Below are 24101 nucleotides of genomic sequence, written 5' to 3' on the forward strand. Positions count from 1 at the left end.
ACCCTACACGGAAGTGTGTTACCCAATTCTAATGATACTAATTAACATACCTTTACCAACCTCGAACAGAAAATCTTCCCAACTAAAATCAGTATTTGCTGTAAACTTGTTGTGTTCCAACCTGACAAAGCCCTTCCACAGCCACTTGTTTCATCTCCGCAAGTGTTCAGTTAGGTCTCTCCCTTCTCCCACAGGGTGAACACAGTGCTAGTGGTGAGATCTTCTATACTGGTTCCCGAACTGCTTGCACAGAAAAGCATTGGGGTAAGGCTCCTGACTGCAGGGTTCATTTGGCCATGGTCTGCGCCTCCCTCTCCAGCAGCTCTATCCCAGGGACAGGTGCTACCCACAGCCCTGCCACCACATTTTCAGCCTGGTGCTGGGTTGTGGCCCTTCAGAAAGACCTTCAGATTTCCAAAATAACCAAAATAATCCAAACAAGCTTAAATAATCACTGGCATTGATATTGCTCTCTCGTTGCTCCCACTAAAGTGAAGATAGTGTTCCCATTATAAACTGGTTTTGCCAGAGTTTGGATGATGGAATCACTAAAATGAATTCCAAGTGAAAACCTGCAATGCAAATTCTAACTGGAGCGGTCTGCTGAATTTCAGAGCAAAACTCACTGCCTGTAGGCAATATTCTTAATTCAACATCTCAGCCTCTCCCAGCTCTCAGAAGGGGACCCTTTGCTTTGAACAATGCAAAGCTGGGCTCTTCTTGGGCATGGACACACTATCAAGTTACCATGGTAGCTCCAGAAACCACAGTAAGTCCATCGTGTGTCTGAGCCCTGAGGGAAGAAGGAAGAAAAGAGAGTAAGTTTGGATACAGGTGGAAGAAAGGACGATGTTTTTTCTTTTCAGATACTTTTCAGATTCTTTTCTTCTCCCAGTGTGCATATAAATCACTTCTTCTGCTATTAGTAACAGGAAAGAAATAAGCCTGTTTGGAAATGAGTTTTGCAATCCTGGAACAGGAAGGCAGGAGGAAGGGAAAAAAGGAAAGAAAAAAAAAAGCAGGCCTTGTTTAAATATTAATAATATGGTTTACACAGACTTTGAAATCCTGACAAAAATTCTGGTTTAGATTGCATACTTTGTTCTCATCATCCCTTCTCTCCTCCTACACCCTTTCTCCATTGATCCCTAAACCCAGCACAAGTAAATTCCTCCTACCTGTATAGCAATCCTCAGATGCCACCTACATTTGTGTTATTCCTTACTCAAAGGAACACATGCCTTGCAGGGAGGTTCTGGAGGGTGATGAGGGTCAAAAGTGTGACATCCAATGAGGGCCATTGCTGGAAACAGAAGCCAGGGCAAGTTGGATCCCATGGCTGACCTGCTGGCTGCTAGGGCTGCTAATGCCCTAATTTGTGCCACTCTCAGAGATGAATTTAGGCAATGGGAGGAGGATATCTCTGTGATGCTCATGGGGGCTGAAAGAGTTAATCAGTGTTGAGACTTTTAGACTTTATGCCTGTTGAGGAGTGCCACACAACTTTTGAAAGTGGGAGCTGAGTGCATTACAGACAGTCTTTCAGAGGGTGTGGGAACTAGCAGATAAACTCCCAATGCCTACAGCCCTCACCCAGCACCCCTCAGCAGGCTGGAAGAGATGGCACCCAGGGCTTCCCTGGGGGAGAATGGGGAGACAGGCTCCCTGCATTCCCCAGCCTGCTCACTGATGTAACCTAACCCTGCACTGATCAGACCACTCTGGTATTTTTCATTAGCAAATTTTGGAAAATTCTTTGGAAAATATAGGTCAAGGCCTCAGGCAGTGTAAATCAGTGTAAACCCCCCTAAAATGTATCACCAGGGATCTATCACGTGAAGTGCTCAGGATTACTATTGTATAAACAAAGTATAAAGCCTTGGGCCAGGCCCAAGAGGCTAGAATCCCAGACAACTCCATCATCCTTTCCCCAGCATTCCTACATCCCTGTGTGCTCAGATATTTCTCCATGTGGTTTGATCAGCTCCCACCAAATCTTTAGTGGCATGCCTGGCACAGAGGCTTCATTCTGCTTTGAAAGTAGCATGGAGGTTGTGCATTGACAGTGAGATAGAATGTATTCTAGCTGTCAAAATGAGTTGACAAAACACACTCTGTGTATGTATCCACCTTATCCCCTTACTGGGATAACACTTATTTGCCAACACACCAGCAGCTACTGCTTGCAATGGGTCTCCCTCCCCTCAATGCACCCACTAGCTGGATTTTAGAGGGCATGGGGTGGGAAGGGACCATCTTCGTTCGGACTGCTAATCCCAAACTCCAGCATCACAGGCAATGTGGGGTGGCAATGTGTGGCAGAGGGATGGTCCACTCCACCCTAAAATACTTCTCAATGGCCCGTTATAAGTTCAACTAAGTCTTGTAGTATAAGACCAAAAGCTATTCCCACCTAAGGCCATGGGAGGAGGTCTGACATACCATACCGAGTGGTCTAGGGGAGCAAACTGTGACAATTCCTGCAGAGGAGTGGGAAACCAAGTCAGCACAACTGACCTGAGGGAGAAATCCCTTCTAGTCCCAAAGCTGGCAACGGGTTTATCTGAGCATGCGAGCAAGGTGTACAAGCCAGGCACTTCTGTTATCGGCTTGGAGAAAAGCCACACTAATGATCTCATGTGGGGGGGATGGAGAGGTGGTATTTTGCCAGAAGAAGCAGAATTAAACCCAAATTGTTGTTTCCTCTCTGCTTTCCGAAACTCCTCTCCCTGATTAAAACCAAATTTTTATAGTATCATTTTCTTCAATACTCTAAACTTTTTGGCTACATCTTTTCTTTTCCATGTCTGGCGAAGGACAGAACTGCAGAGGCCAAAATGTTTTTTTCCTGAGAAACTCTCTCACCACTGCAGCTTATCCCAAATCTATAAGCAGTTGAACAGAGTAAAATCATTGAGAGGTGGTGACTGAGCCAGAGACGCAGATCTGGGATACTATTTCCTCTAACCCTGGCCATTCCACAATGCCGTCCACCTCCTGAAGACTCAGCCCTGAGCCAGCCAAGCATGTGAGTTTCCTCATGAAAGTCACAGGACTACACACGCCAAAAGTGAAGCGTGTATGTAGCTGCATTGGTGAGGCAGAGGCCAAAGACCCCTCTTCAGCAGAATTCTTGAGTATAAATCAATGGGACCACTCACATGCTTACAGTAAAGGCGTATGTTTAAACATCTTGCTGGATCAAGAACTTAACCCCTCTTTCTCACAGTGAAGCAAGTTTTTAAAAGGCTTTGCATATGGTTATCATAATTTTTCCCCCTGGCATTATATGGAGCATCAACTAACTTAAATCGGCGTATATAAAGGACAACTGTAATGTGAATGTCACAAACCTAGGGGGATAAGTGGGGTGAAAGGATAATAACTGCATTTACTAGCCCCATGGCCTTTTCCATTCCTTTTCTCTTGACAGGGAGAGTTTATAATCTTCTTTTTCAATCTGATTTTTCCAACACAAGAAAACAAACTAGTATCAAATCACAGAGCAATCACATGTACATGCATTTTTCCCCAGTTTTGACCTGCTCTTCGCAAAAGTGAGCTGAATCCTGTTTCCCCTGAAGATCATAGTAAGATCCCCCACTGACATCAATGGAAGCAGGAAGACTTGTACATATTAATTCAATTATTCCAGCTCTCAGGATCCTTTCTTGCCTGACTGGCTTTCTACCTATCTACTCTCTCAACCCTGTCCAAACTGTCTGCTTCCAGTCCTGAAGCTGATGGCACTTCACAGGGCTTGGAGGAGAGCCGATTCTAGGCAACCTCTGCCAGAGATGAGAGATTACAGGTTGCAAAGCCACAAAACTCTCTCTCTGGATTCCTTCCAGTTGAAGGCATTTTCAAGAAATCCCATATTAATGTGACATTCAGGTTGGCATGTGTATCACTGTGACATATCCTGCGTGTTCAGAAGCTTGATGAGTTTTGTGGCGGATGTGGGTCTCAGGGGCCTGAAGACACTAACACCACCCCCATCATATCCCCTCCCACTTTGCTTTCCTGCTCTCCCACCTTATTCATGACTGCTACAATATTTCACAGGGACTGGGACAGAGCCATCAGGCTCAGTCAGTGCCAGCTCTTGGTGTCACCTGGAGCAAACCACAGATGGAAGTCTGCCACGGGATGGAGAATGCCTTGACAGAGCCAGGCCTGGATACTCACTTCAGTCCTGTTTGTGAAGGTATAGGTGGCAGAGAAAGTGGTTTTCTAGTGTCTTTCTCTGTCTTGTCTCCATGTTATTCCATCCAAGAAGTCACTCTACAGCATGTCTTGATGTAAGACCAGTTCTGTGTTCCCCTAATACATGGCACAAATCAGATTTCCTATATGAGAGCTGAGGAGCCTTTTAGATTAAATTATTTCTCTTTGCAAATACCCTTGGGATTTGCTACATTTCCTTTTGTCCCTTTTTCATTTGCTTGATTTCTTTTCTTTGTGCTGTGTCTGACATTTTATTTAGGGTTGCAGTGAGGAGCAACAATTTAGGATGATGAATTATGGATTAAAAGAAAAGGCTGGGCTATTTTGGAATCACTTTTCAAAGCCTTTTGCAGGGCCAAAGGAATTCCAGAATGACAGTTTTTCAATTATCTGTGTTGAAGAAGGGGGAGAAAGAAGAGAACGAAGAGAAAGCAAGACAGGGAGGGTGGTAAGGCAGGAGGGAAGGAAGGAAATGGAGAAATTACAGAACAAAATAAATACAATTTCTTCTGTTTGGAGTGCTGAGAAACCACTCCACTCTGTGATGAATTTTCTCTACCAGACTTTCCAGGGTAAATTCTGAAACCCATGTGAAATTTTAGTAGTGCTTACGAAAGCAGTCCCTTGAATCTACTGAGAGCTTCTCTCAGGAGCATAAGCTACCCAGCAATTGACGGGTTGCAGAAGGCTGTCCCCCTCTACTGTGGCTGATTTTCCGTAAGCACTGAACTGTGAAATATTCCGTGGGGAGCTCTGCTGGAAATTTACTTAAAGCTATAAACAAACATTTTCTCAAGTACTCTGAGCAATATCTACATAAATACTCCTTCCCTTGGCTGGAAGATTAAGAGAAGAACAATTGCAATTTTGCTCACTTAACTTCAGCATTTAAAAACTATTAATAACAAGGCATGGGGTAGCTTCTGCCATGGAATAGAAATTGCTGCCTATTTACACTGAAATTTATTGAGCTACAGGCATTTTTGAGGAATGCTGTACAGAAATGCCAAACTTAAGGTAAATGAAAGGACATAATTGAATAAGGGGTGCTTCCAAGTAGATGATTTGTTGCCCATTTGACAAGTGAGGTAGTGTGGCTGCTGCCCTCACACACAAAAATCCTGTTGAAGGCCCAGCTTTGCTCTCAGGCTGTGGACACAGGCAATGGACAATTGAACTTTGCCGTCCTTGAGCTCCTGACTCCCATCTGCAAACTGAGAATGCTTAGACAAAGACATGCTTCGAGATCTTGGGCAGAAAAGTGCTTTATAGAAATATGAAGGTGACATTGCAACAGCTGGCTTTTGAAGGAAAATTGTACTCTACCTGTTAGATGGCTTAATATCAATTTGGTTTGTTAATAAACTCTCAGCAATGTACTTGTTTCATGCTTCACTCCACCTGTTTCTGTGACCCTGACAATACAAGTGTCAGGAAGACACAGTTGTGACTAACCAATTCTTCTCTGCCTGCCCTACAAATTTCCTTTAATCTCAGCTGAATAGTTTCATTACGTGACATGTTAATGCACCAACAGAGCTGGAAAGGCTGAGTGCTTCTCTAGGTGTACACAATGTAAAATCATTAGGCTGCTTAAGAAGCTTCTCAAAAGCTTTCTGTTAGCAGTTAGATGGCAATTACAGAATTAACAGGAACAGACCACATCTCCTTGCTGACCTGCAGCCTGCCAAGAGGGGATAATCATTTCAATGGAAAAAAGGTATCACCTGTCAGAAGAACAACACAAACATCAATAGCACATGGAAACCGCTTACCAGCTACCACAGTATGCACTCACTAAGCACTCTGAAAATTCGAGTACTGCTTGGACCAAGCTGGGGTCAACAGACCTACTGATGACACTTGTGTTACCCTTTTTCTGCAAATCACGTGGTTGAATAAAACTGTGGAGGGACCAAGACTTTCAGTCCCTTGTGCTGATGGGGCAAAGGCATCAATGACTAAGGCAGGTGGGATAGCAAAGGGTGGTGTGAGGCACCCCCACCTGCCTACACTCCCTGCTGCCTGGGGCTGTGTTGCTGGCAAAGCATATTGTGATGCTGGAGGGAGGAGGCGAGTCTCCCTAGTCTGTTCCTGTGGTCCATGCAGAGCAGAGAGGTCATCCAAAGAACTACTTGGAGCTTTTGAGGGAGGACCCCACCTCAGTTTACTCATTTCAGTCTCTATCCCTGACTCTCCCTACATTCCATCCTCTGCCTGCCCACTGTCTTGCCTGGCCCAATGGCGCAACTAATGGAGCAGCTCTGGTCATGAACATACTAATCCTAGCCAGATGTTTCTCAGAGTGATTAAAAGCCAGACACAGCTTGCAGTTTCATACTGGGCCACACACTTGCTGGGCTATTACTCTCACTTCACCCACATTCCACACAGTAACCATAATCCTTCCCTGAGCCATCAAACATATAAACGAGTATAACGGATAACCTCCTTTCCTGGCTTTTCAATCTTTTCCTGTCCTCTCTGGGCCTGGTCCCTTTGCACCACCTTTCTTTCTTTCCTATATTACATCCCAAAGCTCCCTGTGGCTTCTATTGCATCCGCCTTTCCCTGTACCTCTGCCCCATTCCTCTGTTGCTGCTTTTCCAGAAGTACACTGGCATGCTGCTTCCCACTCCAAATTGGTGACATCTGTCTAGTGTCCTCCTGCCTCTAGAACAGCTTCCTCACTGCCTATTGAGCTCCTTAAGGTAATGGCACGAAAACCTTAAGGTCCACTAGCAAAGACTCTCTTCCTCCAAATGTCTCACCATTGTGGGTCTTTTCCACTCATACTATTCTTCATTACTTCTACTTGCACCTTAGTGTGTCATCTGGAGATGTGACATCCTTGAGGCATCCGCATCTGGAATACCAAACTCACAGCTCATATATAGACTGAATACAGACCACCAGGACTATTTACCTGGTCCACAGCCTGCTCCTGGTCATTCCTTTTCTCTTAGGAATGACCAAGGAGGAGTTGTCCCAGCAGCCATCAAGGCAGCTACAGCAGACAGTGAACTTCTGTCTGCCTGCTTTGCAGGCATTTTTCAGAAAGAGGGTGGTAGAGATTAGGCAGCAGCAATTGTCCTGGTGATAGCCACCTCCTGGGAGCTCCCTAGGAAGGCAAGAACGTCATGAATAGGATGCACAAACATATGGTTGAAGGAACCCTGTGAGCCACCAAGCCTCATCTTATGCTAAACATACAGCCCTCCTGACAGATGTTTGCATAATCTGTTCTTACAGACTGCTGGGGTTGGGGAATGTTCACTGTCCCCAAGCAGCAGGCACAGCAAATGATCTGTGCTGTCCAATACATTGATGAGGGGTTGGGATTTACAGCAATAGACTGTATGGTGCATGGGCAGGAAATCCAGTCAAATAGAAGAGAAATGGGTCTGACATCCAGCCCATCCTGACACCAGAATGACATTATGACCCACCACACTGGAAAGTTTCATCTCACTACTCTGTATTTTTCTAGGCAAGAGCTTGTTAAGTGTTTTTACACTCTTTGCTGATTGCAAAGAGCCATGTGAGTTAGGGGAATTGGTTAAAATATTCAGCTTTGGTTTGTTTGACGAGAGAAAAATACATCATTTTGCATTTTTACATCTTTCCTTTCACGTTTTCTTCCTCCAAAGGAAGAAAGGAAAAGAAAAGACTACCAGTGGAGGGGCGTTCAAATAAAGCAGAATGATTTTTTTAAAATCAAAAGCCAAAAAAAAAAAGGCCAAAAACAAACCCAAAAACTACTAAAGCATCTTTTTTTGGGTTTTGTTTCCCAAAGTGCACTTAGTAGTCTCTGCATGACATTCCCAATAACTACAGATCCTACTTTGTGCTATCCACAGACTCATTCATCAGCCAGATCATGTGGGTAGACGCACTAAACCTCACAAGAGACACTTTTTCAACAGGTGAAAGACATGACAGAGCAGAGACCACGAGCTGGGCCTAGAAAGAGGGGTAGAAAGTGCTCAAGGGGGACTGGCTAATATGTGCAGCTATTCCTTCTGCCAGCATGCATTAGTCTTGTAAATATGAAAATGAACTCTTCCATACTACAATTTTTATTCTTGCATAGGATAAGAAGTAAAGGAAAATAAGTTGTCAATCGGTAGAGCTGCTGAAAGGGCAGCTGTGAAGGAGGACAGGGTTTGAACAATTCAGGACACCTAAAATAAGAGCATCTTAGAAAAACATAACCAGCAAGAATGCAGACAGAACAGCTGTCTGGGCTGCAGCTGAGTCCTGCCTGAAGGAAAACAATGAGTGTTAAGTTCACTTTTCAGTCCTCTCCATCATTGTTCCCTGTGTTAACAAAGAATCCTGGAAGGGAAAGCAGTGACGGGGAAAGTCTGACCCTACTGTCTGGCCCAGTATCCCCTGGCTGCCCCAGCTGTCACCTGGCCCAGGCACTTCAAATACACGTGGGTGTCTCAAACCTCTGACCTCACCAGGAGCTCAGTGCCACCCAGTCAGACTCTGAAAGCCACCTATCTGGTGATGCCCAAGGTGCCCTCTGTTTCCCAAGACATGGCTAGGTGGACCAATGCCTTCGGGTCCTGCGCCACTCCAGCTGCAGCCATGGCATGTTATCCAAGGACATCTCAATTGTCTCTAAATGTCCATATGGGGCTTACTGGATCAAGTCCAGTGGTTTCCCAGTCCCCTTCAGCAGCATGGGCAGGTTAAGTTGATGCCTATGTAAATCAATGCAAAGCTGCAGATTAAGATATTTAGTTTTCACTGCAAGTTAAATTTTATTATTTCATATATAAAGTGCCCTACACACTTTTGGTGATACACAGATAATCATTTTAAGGCCAATTGATCTCCTCACCCCATGTCAGATAACACCTTCCTGTCACCACACAAAATTTCATCCTCTGTGTATAAAAAATGTACAGTAACAGACTTGCCTGCCACATGCCTGCAGAGATAATTAAATGTTGATGCCAGAAAATATGAAGTTGGAGGTTGGCAAAATTTCTATATGCCTTTTCGTCCCTGACTTTTGAGTTCATGGAGAAGGAAAATGGGAGTTTGGCAATGACAAGAGATTTAAGGGAGTCTGCGAGAACTGTTTTTTCTGTAAGCATAAAGGGAAGATTTCATTAATCTTTTTATCTGCCAAGGCACTGAACTAACTTATGCATAGCCACGAATTTTGCTCAGTGTGTGATGTTATACTACACGACTGCTGATGCTATTTTTTGTAAAATACGTTTTAGCTTATTGAGTTGCTGTACCAAATCATTCACTTCTCTGTTTTCTTCCTTTTTTTAATAAACAACCCCTGCCATATATTATGTAAAGACTCTCCCCATCTCACACATCACAAAGCAGTGGTGTAAATCCAAATGTGAAGAAACAGAGAAAAGAACCAAACTGGATATAAACATCAGCAGGCCTGTGTCACTAGCCATCAGCAGAAAATGTAGGATGAGGTTAAAAAAGCACAATGATTAGAAAATGGCTTGTTTCAGGAGTGCACTTTGGGGCAGAGGTGGGTGATGAGCAGAGGGAGAAGGCCATAGCAGAACCAAGCCTTTTGCTGCACACCAGCCCTATGGCTTCTGGCCCCGGGCAACATCTTTGTTCACCATCTGCTCTATTCAGCCTCCTTAGAAAAGAGAGTGAAGCAATATTGTTGGACACAACACAGGAACCAGGGCCTGCTGTCCACACACATACACAGGGAGGTGTCAGCATGATCCTGTTCTTTATCTTTTGTTTTGCCATTTCCTCTCCCTCTTTGTCCTGATGCTCTTGATCTCTTGGTGGATTTCATCAGCTCCCTTGCCAATGATATTATTGGCATCTCAATTGTTTTCTTCATGTTTCTTTTTCCATGTGCTTTTGGTGACCTCAGCATCATGCCTGGGCTCCCCACACTTCCTCTTCTAATTACTGACACTGCTCTTGGCTTCTACAAGGCTCTCCCAGCTCCCTTCTTCCTGCACTGGGCAACTGAGAAGGTGCTGAGCTCTTCTAACCCCTCCTTTTCCTCTTTCCTGAACAGTCACAGCTCTCAGTCAGGGATACTGCTTTCTCTGCAGATTTCTGCTTATTCTACCTGTGAACAGCCTTTTCTGCTTTACACGTGGGAACTGAGGACATGGAAATTATGTATTTTTGCTGTTCAGATATCACTAGGGACATGAGTTGGCAAGGGATTTACAGGCGAGTCGTTAATGATCTGTTCTAAATCAGGCTGCAAGACTCCACCTTCCTCCTTATCCCTTATCTTGGCCTCTCCATCACTCTCAATGCTGGCAACTGCTGCATTTCTTTCCTATCCCTTCAACTAAGAGATCTTCTGTCTTTCCTTCATCTTTTGGGGTTTCAAGCTCTGCCCTTAGTTGCACAGTCTTTTCTTTCTGAATCATTATTTTACAGAATATGAAGCAATTTCCCAGCAGGAATCTTACTGTGTTCTTCATCATCTCTCATCTCTGTTAGTGCATCTCTGGCTTTGACTTGACTAAAGCGATCCTACCATTATCCTTCTGTAGGGCTAATGATGCAGAGACCTACATCTCTTGCCCATAACGCTGAAGAATCACTGTTGCTCTGATGACTATTGTTCCTTTATCTCATTCTGCTGTATGGATGGGTTTTTATCTTGAAGAAGTAAAGCATTCAGGACAAGGACTATCTTTTTGGTTTCTCCTTGCACAGCACGTAGCACAGTAGGGCTCCAGTCCACAGTGAGAGTCTCAAAGTGCTATTGCTAGTCAAAGCGATAAAATGATAAATACACCAAAACTGGCAGTAGGTGTAACTAGCCTGGTCTAGTTTGTTTCTCCTGCTCTCACACCGGTGGTCAAAACTCACTGACAGTGCTGTTGCCAGTGAGAAGACTTACAAGCCATAGCAACTGGTAGCAAGGACATTAAAATACTGGACACTAGTGCACCCAGACACCGAGTCTGGTATCTCTACACTTACCTGCAAAATAAATTTACACAGATTTAAAAAATCCCAGGTGCCTCTCCAATAGTTCTATTCAACAGGCTGCAGGCAGCTGGGTTCATAGAATCTCAAATGTCTTCCTAAGGTTGTAGTCAGCGAGAAAGCCTACCCTCACTTTGGCCCCAGACAATACTTTGCCATGATAAACCTCCTCTCCTGCAGCGCTCTTCCAGCATAATTGCTAGAAATGATGAGAAACTAGAGAAATTGTTTTACAAAATACCGTAAAGCCATGTTCTTTTGATTGAGTTTGAAGTGGAGCTCTTCTGTGTTTTCCTCAAATATTTTACATTTTCCTGGATTTTACCTCAACCACTTTTCTTAACCAACCCCTTTTTCCCATTAAATTATACATTTGTAAGATTTTCATTGAGATGCCAGATGATGCAGGAAAAAAAAGTTGTAGCCTAAACATCTTCCAGAAGCAGGAAATATGTTGCATGGCTTTTGCAGAGCCAAACACCTCTGTGCCCTGTCCTTCCTCTTTTTCCTGCTCTTGCCCAGTGGCTCAAGGGGAAGACAGCAGTTCTTCATGCTCATCTAGCAACCTTCAACACGAGTGCCAGAGGTGTTTGGTGTTAGGAGCAAGAGGGTGACTGGAATCAGATGTCAGTGACGCTGCCCCATGACACTGTCCAGGGTGCAACAAGTAGTGATGTACAGTAGAAAAAATGTATGGGGAAAAGGAGCAGAAAAAGGCAGGAGGAAGAGGAAAGATGTCTTTTGACATCAGTAAATATTTGAAGCAAATATAAGATTGATTTTGCAATCTATCTGCATATGAATCAACTGCCGGATGCGGCTTGTTTGGTTTTTTCCTGCCAAATCCAACAAATGCTATCAGGGTGGAATTTGGCCATACCTCCAGTATTCCAGTAAAGAAATGATGGTCTAACTGTGGATACAGAAAAAAATAACACCATAGAAATATGAGTTTATAGGAAGAAACATGAGTAACTTTAGGACATGACGAGCAAAAGGGGAAAAATGAAACCAACAAAGAAGTGTATAAATATTTATAGAAAGGAAATGCCATCATTAAAGAAAGGAAATGTCATCAACATAGTGGAGGAATGAAAACTACAGAAAAATAATGGGTCAGTAAATAGAGCTCTTGGGGAAAAAGAAACAAAAAAACTAAATGTTTTCCTTGCCTCTCAATTAATTTAGAAAATATATTAACAATAAACCTGTGGAGGACATGTATGGGTACTGAGTCTGAACCAGAGATTACTGAGATTAATGAGAGAATCCAAAAGAGCCTCACGTGTAGGATACAAATACAAAATGCCAGGCAAGTATGAGTTAATCCACAGTTAATATTGGAGATTAGGGATCAAACAGTTGGACCATAAACTGTACATTCTGAGAGAATTATTTATTAATCATGAGTGAGGAGAGGTTTTTGAAAGGCAAATCGTGTCAGACAGATGTAGATTTTCTTCACAAAATAACTTCCTTTTGGAAAGATGTGGTAAAAAATTGAAGTGTATTTTCAATAAACTTCAGATCACATGGATGTGAGAGCCAGGGGTGACCTTGAAAAGTCTGACCTGAAGGAGAGCCTTGGCTCATGCGGAAGTCAGAGTTCAATGTTATCAGTCCCGATTTTCTCATGGGTAATGCAGAATAAATGAGGAAGCATCAGAATTGTAAGATGGTTGAATTAAAAAATACAAATGTGATAAAATTTTTGGTGGGTCACAGAATTAAATTTCAGAGCAAGTTCCAGACTGTTTCTCAGGAAAAAAAAATCTTTGTAAGTAAATGGATGCTGGGATGAAACACAATTTTCTTTGCAAGAATTGGTACGGCTTAAGTCCTTTCTCTGTCAGAAAACAACTACTTTTGAAGCCACATTATTGCTGATTTTGACATAAGAATAATGTGCAAAACATATTTGGAAGTGATACTGAAACGGTGTGGTTAAGAGACATTTAATGCTGTACATCTTAATTAGTATAGTAACATGAGCAACAATAAAAGGCTCTGAGTTACAAATTAACAGCTATAATACCAATCTTACTTTTGCTGCCATAAATTGGAAGTATTTCTAATGAAATAATTAAAAAAACCCCGTTGATATAAGACATCCACATATGTGTGTATGAGGCCTGGTTTTGTATGATTATGTAATTAGGGAACATAGTATCCCCTCAAGGATGTAAAAAGGAAAACTGTAACCTTAATTATGGCATTTTTTAATTCCTTTTTGCAAACTGAATAATTATCTTCTACTTAGTTTTGTTTTAAGGAAAAGTAATGACAGAATATAATGAGTTGCAGACAAGAAAAAACATATAAAATGGGGCTTGGAGAAAAGCAAGAAGGGACAAGACAAACTGCAACCCTCTCAGTGATATTGTATGTTTAAGCAAGAATTTCTAATTGAGGTCATTTCACTCACCAGAATTAGAACAGCAGCCAAGGGAAAGGTGGAATATGTATCTAAATAATTTAAGGAGGATTATTTTACAGAGAGAGCAATCAGGAGGTGACACAGATATACAGCAGAAATGGAGAGGTCAGACAATGCCAATGTGAGCAAAATCCTGCCATCCACATAGAGCTTTAACTGATGCATGTTTGAGGTTAGAAGAACCCAGACTACTGCAGGGAGCAAGGAATTTGTCAACCATCACATTTTTCTTGCAGGCTGGCTGTGCAGGGCTGTTTGTATTATATTGATTTCTGGGAGTGCTTTTGCCCTTTGGCTCACGTTTTCCACATTTACAGGCCGTAAAAACCAGATAGAGTCATAAGCCATGTAAATGTTATTATATAAATTGTATTGTTTATAAAAGAGAAAAAGAGAATTCAAAGTCACATTTTCCAACCAGTTTTGTGCTAGAGAAATGTCAGTTCTGTCATCAAGCTCCCCTCATCAGGAAGAGAACATGGCAGAAACATTTCAAATGGCAGAAAACAGTAATTATGAAGACTTCACCTTCCACATCTAGTCCAAACAGTCTACCCAGGAGGGTTGGTGAAGTTGTATTTCTCCTTACCTGCGTGAAGTCACCGTCGAGCAATTATTGCAGAATCTTGTAAGGTTTACCTGAAAAAATTAAAAATCAAATGAATTTGGATTAAGTTGTCTCCTGGTTGGTGAAAGAAGGTCTCAGTTTGCGACTTACAGAGTCATGAAGTGATATGAAAAGCTAATATCCACCAAAATTCAGGAAAAGGATTTATGAAATTTCGTAATGAAGCTTACTACTTGCTTACTTTTCAGTTTTCATCTAGACCCCTCCGACCATCCTCGACATGTCATGCATCCTGTTGCCTACATTTCACAGCGCTTAAATTTAGGCTAGGGAAGAGTTCACATGGACTGCCTTCCAACCCAGCAAGAGAGTTTGGAACCATGAACTAGCCGGGAGTGTCCTTCCCTTCATTTCCCTGCTGTGGTCTCTGGACAATGCTGCCTCCTGTTAGCTTCGTATGCACACACACACAACACACACAGGTGCAAAAGCTGAAAAGAAGGATCTCCTCTGTCAAAGAATGGCCCATTGAGCCTGACTGACTTTGCATTTAGACTTCAGCCTTCTTGGCTTCCACCCAGTGCCTACTTCCAAAGAGCTGGGAGCCCAAATCAATATTGTCTATAACTTCTCATCTTGGCAATTGCACACACAACAAACAGGCACTTTGTGTGCTTCTGCAGAAAGAAACAATCCTGCATCACTGAAGAACGTTTCTTCTGCCTTTCATTCTTCAACTTAATTGAATCCTGGCCTTATCCCTTATTGCTGTTATAGAAATAACTGAAATAGAAATTTTGTCTCGAAATCCAAGCAGGAAAAACAAGATAAATGCAAAATTGCAATCCTAGTCCTAATATAACTTCCCTGGTCAAATCTTAATCCAGCTCCCATGAAAGTCAAAGAGTCTTTGTAGGTGGTCAGGAATTAGGCTGGGCAATGAAGATCTTTGCTTATTATCAGTTTGCAAGCTAGCTGCATTTAATAGTGCATTATCTGAATTAAATTATTAAAATTATCAATGACAATGTTTTAGCTGAGTCTAAAAATAAGGGAGTATGAAGTGGTGAGGGAGGTGACTCATTTATACATACCAATCTGGGTGGTTGATAATGTAGGAGCCAGAGCATGCCTGTAGGAACAAAGAAATGGTGACATATAAAAGCTGGACTGCAGGATACTGAAAAAGGTTGAGGGTTATCAGCTGATCATTCAGCTGAGCATCCCATGCAACAATATAGCTATGGAGGGGACATGAGGAAATACCAAGGAGGTGGAGGAACCATTTGTATAAATCCAGTGAAACTATTACAGTAATACTATGCCCATTTCAAAAACTGACTTGGAAATGTGTTGGTTAAAAAAACAGAAGGGATCAAGGGGCAAATTTGGTCTCCTGAGGTGTCCATGGCTACTCCTAGGAGGTCTGTAGAAGAGCACAAAAAGAGCAGTAGGCATATGGAAATTTTTAGAAGTCCATTTACTGAAAAAGGTGAAAATGGCTTTTCTAGTATGACCTCCTATATAAAAGAGCTTTATATGCTTTTATGGTGACAAAGAATCTGCTAGAAACCTTAGGAAGCAGTTAGATGGCTAGGAACTCCCGATGTTAAAAAGGGGGAATCTTAACTCAGAATAGAACTTTACACCTTCAGCTCCAGGTTGTTGGGTCTTGTTATGCCTGTAGGGTGAGGAGCCCTCCAGAATCAGATTTCTGTTCTTGGCCAAGTCCTTTCTGGGCTTGCTGTTACCCAAGGCAGCATCCCTCTTTTTGTAAGTGCAATCTATTCATCTTCTCCCTGCAAGAGTCACTTCACTTTTGGCTGTACTGAAGCATAGTATTTGCAGGCTTCCATTTTAAGAAGTGAATCAGCTCAATGATGTGTCTTCTTCATTATCCTCACTCCCCAGCCTTCAACAATACTTATAGATTTGCTTTTAGGTCATTCATACTGCCAGGGGTTAAACAGCATAGGTTAAGAAAGCCAACAGTTTCCTACTGAAGATGGGCCTCTACTTGACAGCAGATTTTGGACCCAGTATGTTACCATATTTTTAATCCCATTTAATATGTCCTGTTATTTTGAAGAATTTGTAATAAAAAAATTCAATACCATAACAAATACTTAGAGAATTATGAATACATTACCCCCAACATCTCTACCACAAAACAAATTGATCTGGTACCATGTTGGTTATTGAATAATTTGTTTCCCTTAAGCTTAAACTGATTCCCGTTAAGTGTAGTTTTCTTTTTGCCTTGTTGTTAATGAAATCACACTATTTTGCTCATGCTCACTGTCTATCTCAAGCCATATGCCTATAATTACCAATAACTGTATCAGCTTTTTCTCCAGACAAGTCTTTCTAGCATTCCTATGATTTACCAACTTTAATAGCCCACACACCGCCTCATCCAGCTCTTTAAAGCTCTTGCTGCAGACAGACCTACTGGTTAAAAACAGCCGGCTTATTAGCTCTTGCTCCGCATATTGCCAAGTTACTGTTGGAAGGGAACAGATTTCATCTTCACCCTCTGTGAATTCTTCATGCAGACTTTTCAAAAACCCACTTGGAACAACAGGATATATTGAAACTATTTGACATTTCTACATGAAAACCATGTTTTTACAGATTAGAATCATTGTTAGGATTTCTTTGTACTATGAGACATATCAAAACCTTTTTTTTCCCATCATTCACCCTCTTGCCTTAGGTTTTTTCCTTGTATCCTGTCACTTCATTAAGATTTTTTCTAGTTTTTCACCAGTTTAGAATCATTTATATTCTTTACTATCTCTTTTTCCTCTGAGTTTGTGTGCATTTGTATTCGGCTACATTTGCCTATTTCAAGCCAGCCTGGTTCTTTTTGCCAGTGCAACTTTTTTTCTCTTACTTGAGCAGCTGTATGGCTTTGGGGCATGCAATAAGCAACTGTTTAAAATTCCCGATTACATTTCCCATTTTAAGACCATGAGAACAGCAGGAAAGACTGTGATCAAAGGCCTTCCAAAGTGACCCTCCAGCAATGACCAACTTGCCTGGAGTACAAACAACCAAGCAGCTCAAACACAGCCAGTGTCTCCCAGGACCTCTCTTTCAACCACTCTGGGCCCTACATGTCCCCCAAGAGCAGTCTGAGCTGGCACTGGGGACCTTTACTGCATCTTTCATCCCTTCCTTTACCCGGTTGCTTCTGGAATATACATAGACTTTTAGCAGCCATGCAGCCCACATGACAGGAAACATTCAAGTTTATTAGAGGACGGATAAAGAAGCACGTCTTTTTGTTCACTCTGTCTTTTCATTCGATGCCTCCTCATCTTTGCACTCAGTCATTGCCATTCACCTTTTCTGCATCATTTTCAGTTGCATTCTGTCACCTTCCCTGCTCAATCAACTCTTTTCCAAGCTGACAAAGTCTAGTATGTTTAATCACTTCTTGAATGAAAGTATTTTCACTATATCTGTGATCATGCCTCTTGTCCTTCTCTGAACTTTTCTACCTCTTCTTTACCGATTTTGAGCTGCAGGGAAACAAAACTACTGTGATGTCTTGCATTTTAAACTTTCTCCAGGATGATTTGGCTTTTAAAAGTTTTCAACATCATGAAACTGGGTTTTTAAATGACAAAGTTTTCCTATGTTACTGACTTGGATTTTAGCTTCTTTGAATGCAATAGAGACACTCAAGCCACCATCGTTGCACTCCAGAATGAGACAAATTTCATCTCTGTGCTCAGTGCACCCTTCTTTCTGAGTTAATGCCTAATTCACAGCTCTGTGAGGCTGGATGTAGTCCCCAGGCAGGGAATGCCAGCTATGGGTTGCCTCATAAAAGCTAAAACAAGAAAAGGTTCAGATGAAAGCTGGAAGAATAATCCAAGATGGGACAACCTGGCTGCATAGTAAAAGATTAACAAAGCTTAGTGTTTCTAGCTCATTCAAGAGAAGAAAAAAGGTAACTTGATTCTGACTTACAAACCATTACGAAAGGGATTTCTGCTGGCAGATGGATCTGTAATCTGGGGGTGTAAAGGAGTAACAAGATTCCATGGCTGAAGGCTGAAAGCTGAAAGATTAGAAACAAGACAAAAATGTTAGCAACCAGGTTAATTATCCAAACAGCTTAAAGGGATGTACTGGATTCTGTAATACATGATATTTTCAAATCATAATTAGCTGTGTTTTTAAAAGATGTGCTGTTGCCCAAGCAAAAATTGTGGTCTCTGTGCAGAAATAATCAGAAGAGAGTTTTTAGCCTGTATTAAGCTGCAGGTCAACCGAGCTGATCTTAATTACCCCCTTGGTCTTAAGATCTATGAATCTAGGAAAATGGGGATAATGGCATGTATTTAACTATCTTGTGTTTTGAATGAGGAAAAAATGGAAGAATTGTTCACAGTAACAATTGATTCATACATTTAGGCTATTTTTTTGCTCATAACATGTCTGGGGACAGACCATTAACTCCTAAATCTATTTTTCAAATGTGATGGACAGCTATCTTGCCCAATATTTGACTTAGACCTTGTGAGCTGTGCTGCCTAATTGGTTAGCTAATGAGTGATGTGCCAGTTCCCCTTTGTGATTGATTAGCATGAAGGCAAAGCAGACAGGCATATTTGAACATTTCAAATTCAGTCTGGTGATCATGCATAGGAACGCTATTTTGAAATCCTTTTCCTTTAATCAAGCCCCACCATGTCATGTTGACTGAGGAGTAGGCAGAAAAACTGTGTTAGCATCACTTAAAGCAGATTCATTTATTTTAAATGTTAAGGTCTAGTCAAGTCATAGTTACAACATTATGTTGCTCATCAGTCATCCAGGTCTAGGTCTAAGGATGCATTTTGTTTTGAAAATTAACAAATGTCCTAGCCCCTTGCTCATGCAGTAGATATAGTACAGTGAGCTAGGGGCTAATGTAATTGAAATAGCGAAAACTGAAGATATCAGGTATTTAAAAAAAAGACTGCATTCACTTCATGCTGGTCAATATTCATGGGAGGAAGTATAGAATCCTGCAAAAGAAAACAAGAGCAGGGAAACTCACTTGGGTTTCAGTTAAATACTACAAAACCAAGACTGGAGTAATAAGATATGATAACCACAAAGAGGAACATCTGTTAAAGAAAAAAAAAACTCTTTCAAAGCAGATCCTCTTTTGCTAATGAAACTCCTTTAAATGATTTTAAGACCATGGAAAGACATCCCTGGTGGTGATGAGGCATATCTGAGCATGGCCTACTCCAGAAAGAGGAGGGCTTCTCCAGGTCCGGAGAGCCATCAAGTCATGCCTGTGATGCTGGACCACAAAGGGAAGGCACAGTAAAAGCAAAGAAGTGGTTGTTCTTTAGGAACCTGTAACATACAATGCACTTTTCAAATGAGGCTTTTACTACCAAGTTCTGTCAACCTGTGCTTGTTACCCATCTGCCTCCCCATCGAGCATACACATCCCATCTCCATGCTGCCCACACCTCCACCCGCAGGGCTCATGCTGTAGCCAGGACCCACTTCATCAGCAGTGAGGCCAGGCCGTGGCAGGGGTGGGCATGTTCCCTCCTCTCCAAACTCCAAGGGGCCGGTTAGCAGCCTGGACCATCACCATGAATCAAAAGGATGATCCCCCTCCAAGCACTTGCTGTCTCAGGAACATACAACCGATTGCCAGGAGGTGAAGCCATGATATGTACAGACACAACCTAGCTGGTCGTGGTCAGTTGTGAAAGCACAGGGAGGTACCCAGACTGCCAGCAAGCTTGGACAGCCCACAACGAAGCCTGTGCTTCTGCAGCATCAGATTTTGCACCCCACTCTGGACTGCAAGCAGTCTGGGTATCGCAACAGGTACTTCAAAGCTGTCTTCCAGCAGCAGCGTGGAGATACCCTGCGTAGGAGCCGAACACCTGCAGATGGTTACAAAAGCACAGTCAAGTGCTATTAACAGCTGTTGGGCCTGCAGTGAGCTTGCAAAATGAGCACAGTTTATATTACACGGAGACTTCAGGGAGCAGTGGGTAAGGTTGTGACAGGCAGGAGGGAGTAACTGCCCGTGTCAGGGGTCACTTCATTTTTCACCTGTTAGATGGCTTTCCTATTACATCTCCAATCTAGTGTGGAAATTATGCTTGTTCTGTGCCTCTAGTTCAATACGAAATTGGAGAAAATATGATGTGAACATCAGTTACCAAACCACTTGTTTCTGCCAGCCCTTGAGGGGAGGGGTACCCCCTGATGCTTGGTAAAAATGTGGTGGTCTGGACCAAACTAATCTCTGCTTTGTCAGTATCAAGAGCTGTAGGAACATCTGTGCTTCTGGAGGCAAACTGTGGTACATAAACAAGAAATAATGCAATCATTTCCTTTTTCCCCACCCATGAAAGTAAACTTCTGAGTCATAAAACCTTTGAGATAACTGAGAAATACACATGTAGGGCAATGTTCAGTCAGTCAAGCACACCTCCTGCTGTCCTGCTTTCTCGGCTCTCCAGTCACAGTGCACACAGGCCACACATCTCAGATGCTCCCTGGTGTTCAGGAGATGCAACATTCGGGTGTCTGACCCATTGCTGCGGGAGCTTGTTTCTGCCCTTGCAGAAGGAGGCTGCTTTTACACCTCCTGAAAGCCACTGATGCCAGCAAAGTCCCTCCTGTCATCTCTAGTGACAGCGTGAGGGTAGACACAGACTCTGACAAAAGGTCTGGCCTTCAGTTCTTCCCCAGCAAGGAGAGCACTTACTGGCATGTTTGCAGACTGTTTACAGCCCATGTGAGCTTGCAGCACTGGCAAGTAAATGCTCAGGTTGTCAGGTCATAGTTACCCTACTGCGGTCTAAGCAGCCAGGACAAAACCCACTGCCTCCACAATGTACTTCCAGACAGCAGAGCTGCTCTTCTGTTTCCTTCTGGGTTTGGTGTTTGAATTAAGAGGAAGCTGGGTTAACCCCAGCTCTGGATGCTGAGCCACTAAGAAGCTATTTCATTGCCAAGAGTAACGATCAGGGCATATTCTGCGTTCACCAGTTGTGGAACAGTGCTAGATTTCTTAAAACTGACCCAATCCTAGTCATGACTGGGACAATCCAATGCAATGCTGCCTCTACGGAAACAGTCTCACTTTTCCCCATGTGTGGGCTAACCTCACAGCAGGCTGTAGATGGGGAGAGAGGACTGGGTGCCTTCATCCTAAGAATTAGTCAGCAGAAATTCAATTAGCAAGCAGAAATTCAGATTCATATCTAGTCCAGGCCCATTGCAGCAACTCCTTCCTACCAGTTCTCCCCTTGCGTTCCTGAGGTTAACACGGACAGTCTAACAGGTCAGAAATGGGCACTGGAAAAAAGCTCTTCCTCCCTCTCTCCCTTCCTCCCTTCCTTCTTCCCTCCCTCCATTTCTCCCTTCCTCCCTCCCTTCCTTCCTATCACCCTTCCTCCCTCCCTTCCCCCATGCTGACTCAGATCTTCAAGGCCATCCCTGAGCCTTTTCTATACCACAAGGCTAGGGAGAGCTGGTGGTGTGAAAATGCATGGAAGTTCATGGCTTCATTTTAGGGATTTTAAAGGGTTGTTGCACATTGGTGGGCCAACAGCGATGCTCAGTTATAGCTTACTTGGGATCTGTTTATCTACGAAAACAACCATGCTATTGCCACCAGCTGCTGTGTGAAGGCCGAGGAAGTGGGGGATAAGAATGCAAGACCTGTTTGTTCTTCGATTAGTGTGGTTTGTACATCAAGGTTTTATTAGCTTTTACTGCCCTACTGGCTGCTGCCTGCAACTGCTTTACACTTGCCTCTTTTCTAACAGGCCCTCTGCTTTCTCTGCTTTCCTTCCTTCTGGCTTTGTGCAAACCTTTTTATTGCCAACTCCAGTGAGATTATAAAATTTGGCATCTGTTACCAGACATTTCAGGTTTATTAGATCTGTTAAAAAAGTCTTCAGCTCCGTTATGTGCACAGAGCTGGGATACAACAGGGAAGCAGAAGGGATGGTCCTAGCTCCCTGTGCATGCACCATTTACACTGGGTCAGTACTGGGAGGGCAACTGCCATGGGGTGAGCCAGAGGAGGGGCAGGGAGATTATTTACAGCCTGGCTGTACACGCACATCTATCCACCTACCTGTCCATGTGTACTTGCCACGTCCATGGATACACATTCCAGATATACATATTTACCTCAGAGACTTTTATGTCTAACTCAATGCCCGTGCCTCCTTTTACGTGCTATTATTCAATGTATTACTCTTATCTTCGTTATTGTCCCAAAGCCTTTGAAAGGCCAAGGTCAGGACTACGTCATGTTTGTGGTATTTTCTTTTCCCTTTCTTCTAACCACAAGCAGCTTTTAGTCCACTGTTTGTGAGCACTGGGTACTCCAGGAGGTTTCTTGCCTTCTCCTGCTACTCTCACATTGAGCTTTTTTCCTATCTGCCTGCATTTAGATTTCTGCCTTCTGCTGAGCTGTGGAGAGCTCTCAGCTATCCTCCACAGGGGTCTGCCTTACCTCAATGGGTGTGCCGGACCTCACCACCAAAATGAGTTAAATACTAAAATAAATACCTCCAGATTCTGCCTGTCGGAGATCTTGGTTCTTTCTTTCCATAGTCCCATACAAAAAGGTGTGCATAAAGCAGGTTCATAATGTGGGAAATAAAAATGTTTTCTTCTCCCTTTCCCCTTCAACAATTAAAACCTGGAAGAACTGGCGTGTTTCACTCCAGAGTTCCCAGAAATTTACTACTGAACTGAAAAGCTCCATAAAACTTTTCACACTAGGAAAAGAGTGTGCTCAAAAATGTCCTGAGAATGTGGAAATGAGAGATAATCACAGAAAGTGCTTTAAACTTCATACAGAGTGGTCAATGTTGGCAATTTGCATAATAACTCTGGCAAATGAGCTATTATGCTCCATGGCAGCAGCAATAATTAAATGCCAGAGCTGGTCATTACAAGAGTTAACCACTGATTAATTTGCCTGTTTATATTAAAAAACAGGGTTGGCTTCACTAACTAATAAATTGCCCATGTACAGCTGTTACCAAAAAGATCACTTGTTAGAAAATTGATTAAGTAATTTTTAAATTGTTTTAATTAAGTTTCAGTAATTAGACTCACCCCAATTTATTTCCCCCTTTTTATGGAATAGGGAAGAAATAAACAGGCACTGAATATGTAGAGGTGATATGAGGCAAAGTCAATCATACAAAAGTATGATTGGAAATCTATAGGAAAACAAATACTTGTTGCAATCCTCTTGTCCTCCTAAAGGCTTGTAGGAATCTAAAGAAAATTAGATTTTCATTTTATTTTATTTACTTTGCCTTGTGGAGACTTGATGCCTAGCTCACTCCACTTAGTGAATTCATAATAGAGACAGAGATGTTAAAATCGGTAAATCTGGTGTGCTCACTCCATTTATTATGCAAGATATTAGCCAGCCAAGTAGTGCTATGGGGGGCAGTTTACAGCTTGATGATAAAGTCTTGCCTACAGCTTTGCAGCGCCAGGTCCTCTCTGGAAATTTGCCATTTGTCTTTTTCTGCCTGTTCCCTAAGGAAGGCTCACCCTGTGCCTGCCCTGAGCCTAGTGAGAGGCAACCATGCCCAGGGTGAAAGGCGAAAGGGGACCTGCACCGATGGTGACAGCAACAGGTCTGTCTTCCCTGAATCAGGCTCCTAACACCGCCAATGTGAGAGATCCCACAAGACTTGGCACGAAAGAGAGAAAAAAGTTTCTTTTTTTCCTGGAAATTCAATTACAGGGGATTTGCCGTAAAGGGCCTTCTTAATTCGTTGCTGCTCTCTGCATTACCAGTCATTACAGTACAGCCTGCTCTTAAACAAAACTTTTGCGCATCCATTGCACAGGGCTTCTGCATTGTCTCACCTACCCATA

At 42.7% G+C, this 24101-nt stretch overlaps 1 long non-coding RNA gene across 1 annotated transcript; it reads right to left on the reverse strand.

Moving 5' to 3' along the window:
• Positions 1 to 741: 741 nt before the first annotated feature.
• Positions 742 to 18216, reverse strand: LOC113962252. The gene is made up of 3 exons (XR_003532493.1): positions 18183 to 18216; positions 14223 to 14272; positions 742 to 793 (listed from the first exon to the last, which is right to left on the reverse strand). It is a non-coding gene; the product is annotated as an uncharacterized LOC113962252 (long non-coding RNA).
• Between the last annotated feature and the right edge of the window lie 5885 nt (positions 18217 to 24101).

Source organism: Neopelma chrysocephalum, unplaced genomic scaffold (assembly GCF_003984885.1).
Source record: "Neopelma chrysocephalum unplaced genomic scaffold, ASM398488v2 Primary Assembly neopelma1_133093, whole genome shotgun sequence".
In the NCBI taxonomy this organism is placed as follows: Eukaryota; Metazoa; Chordata; class Aves; order Passeriformes; family Pipridae; genus Neopelma; species Neopelma chrysocephalum.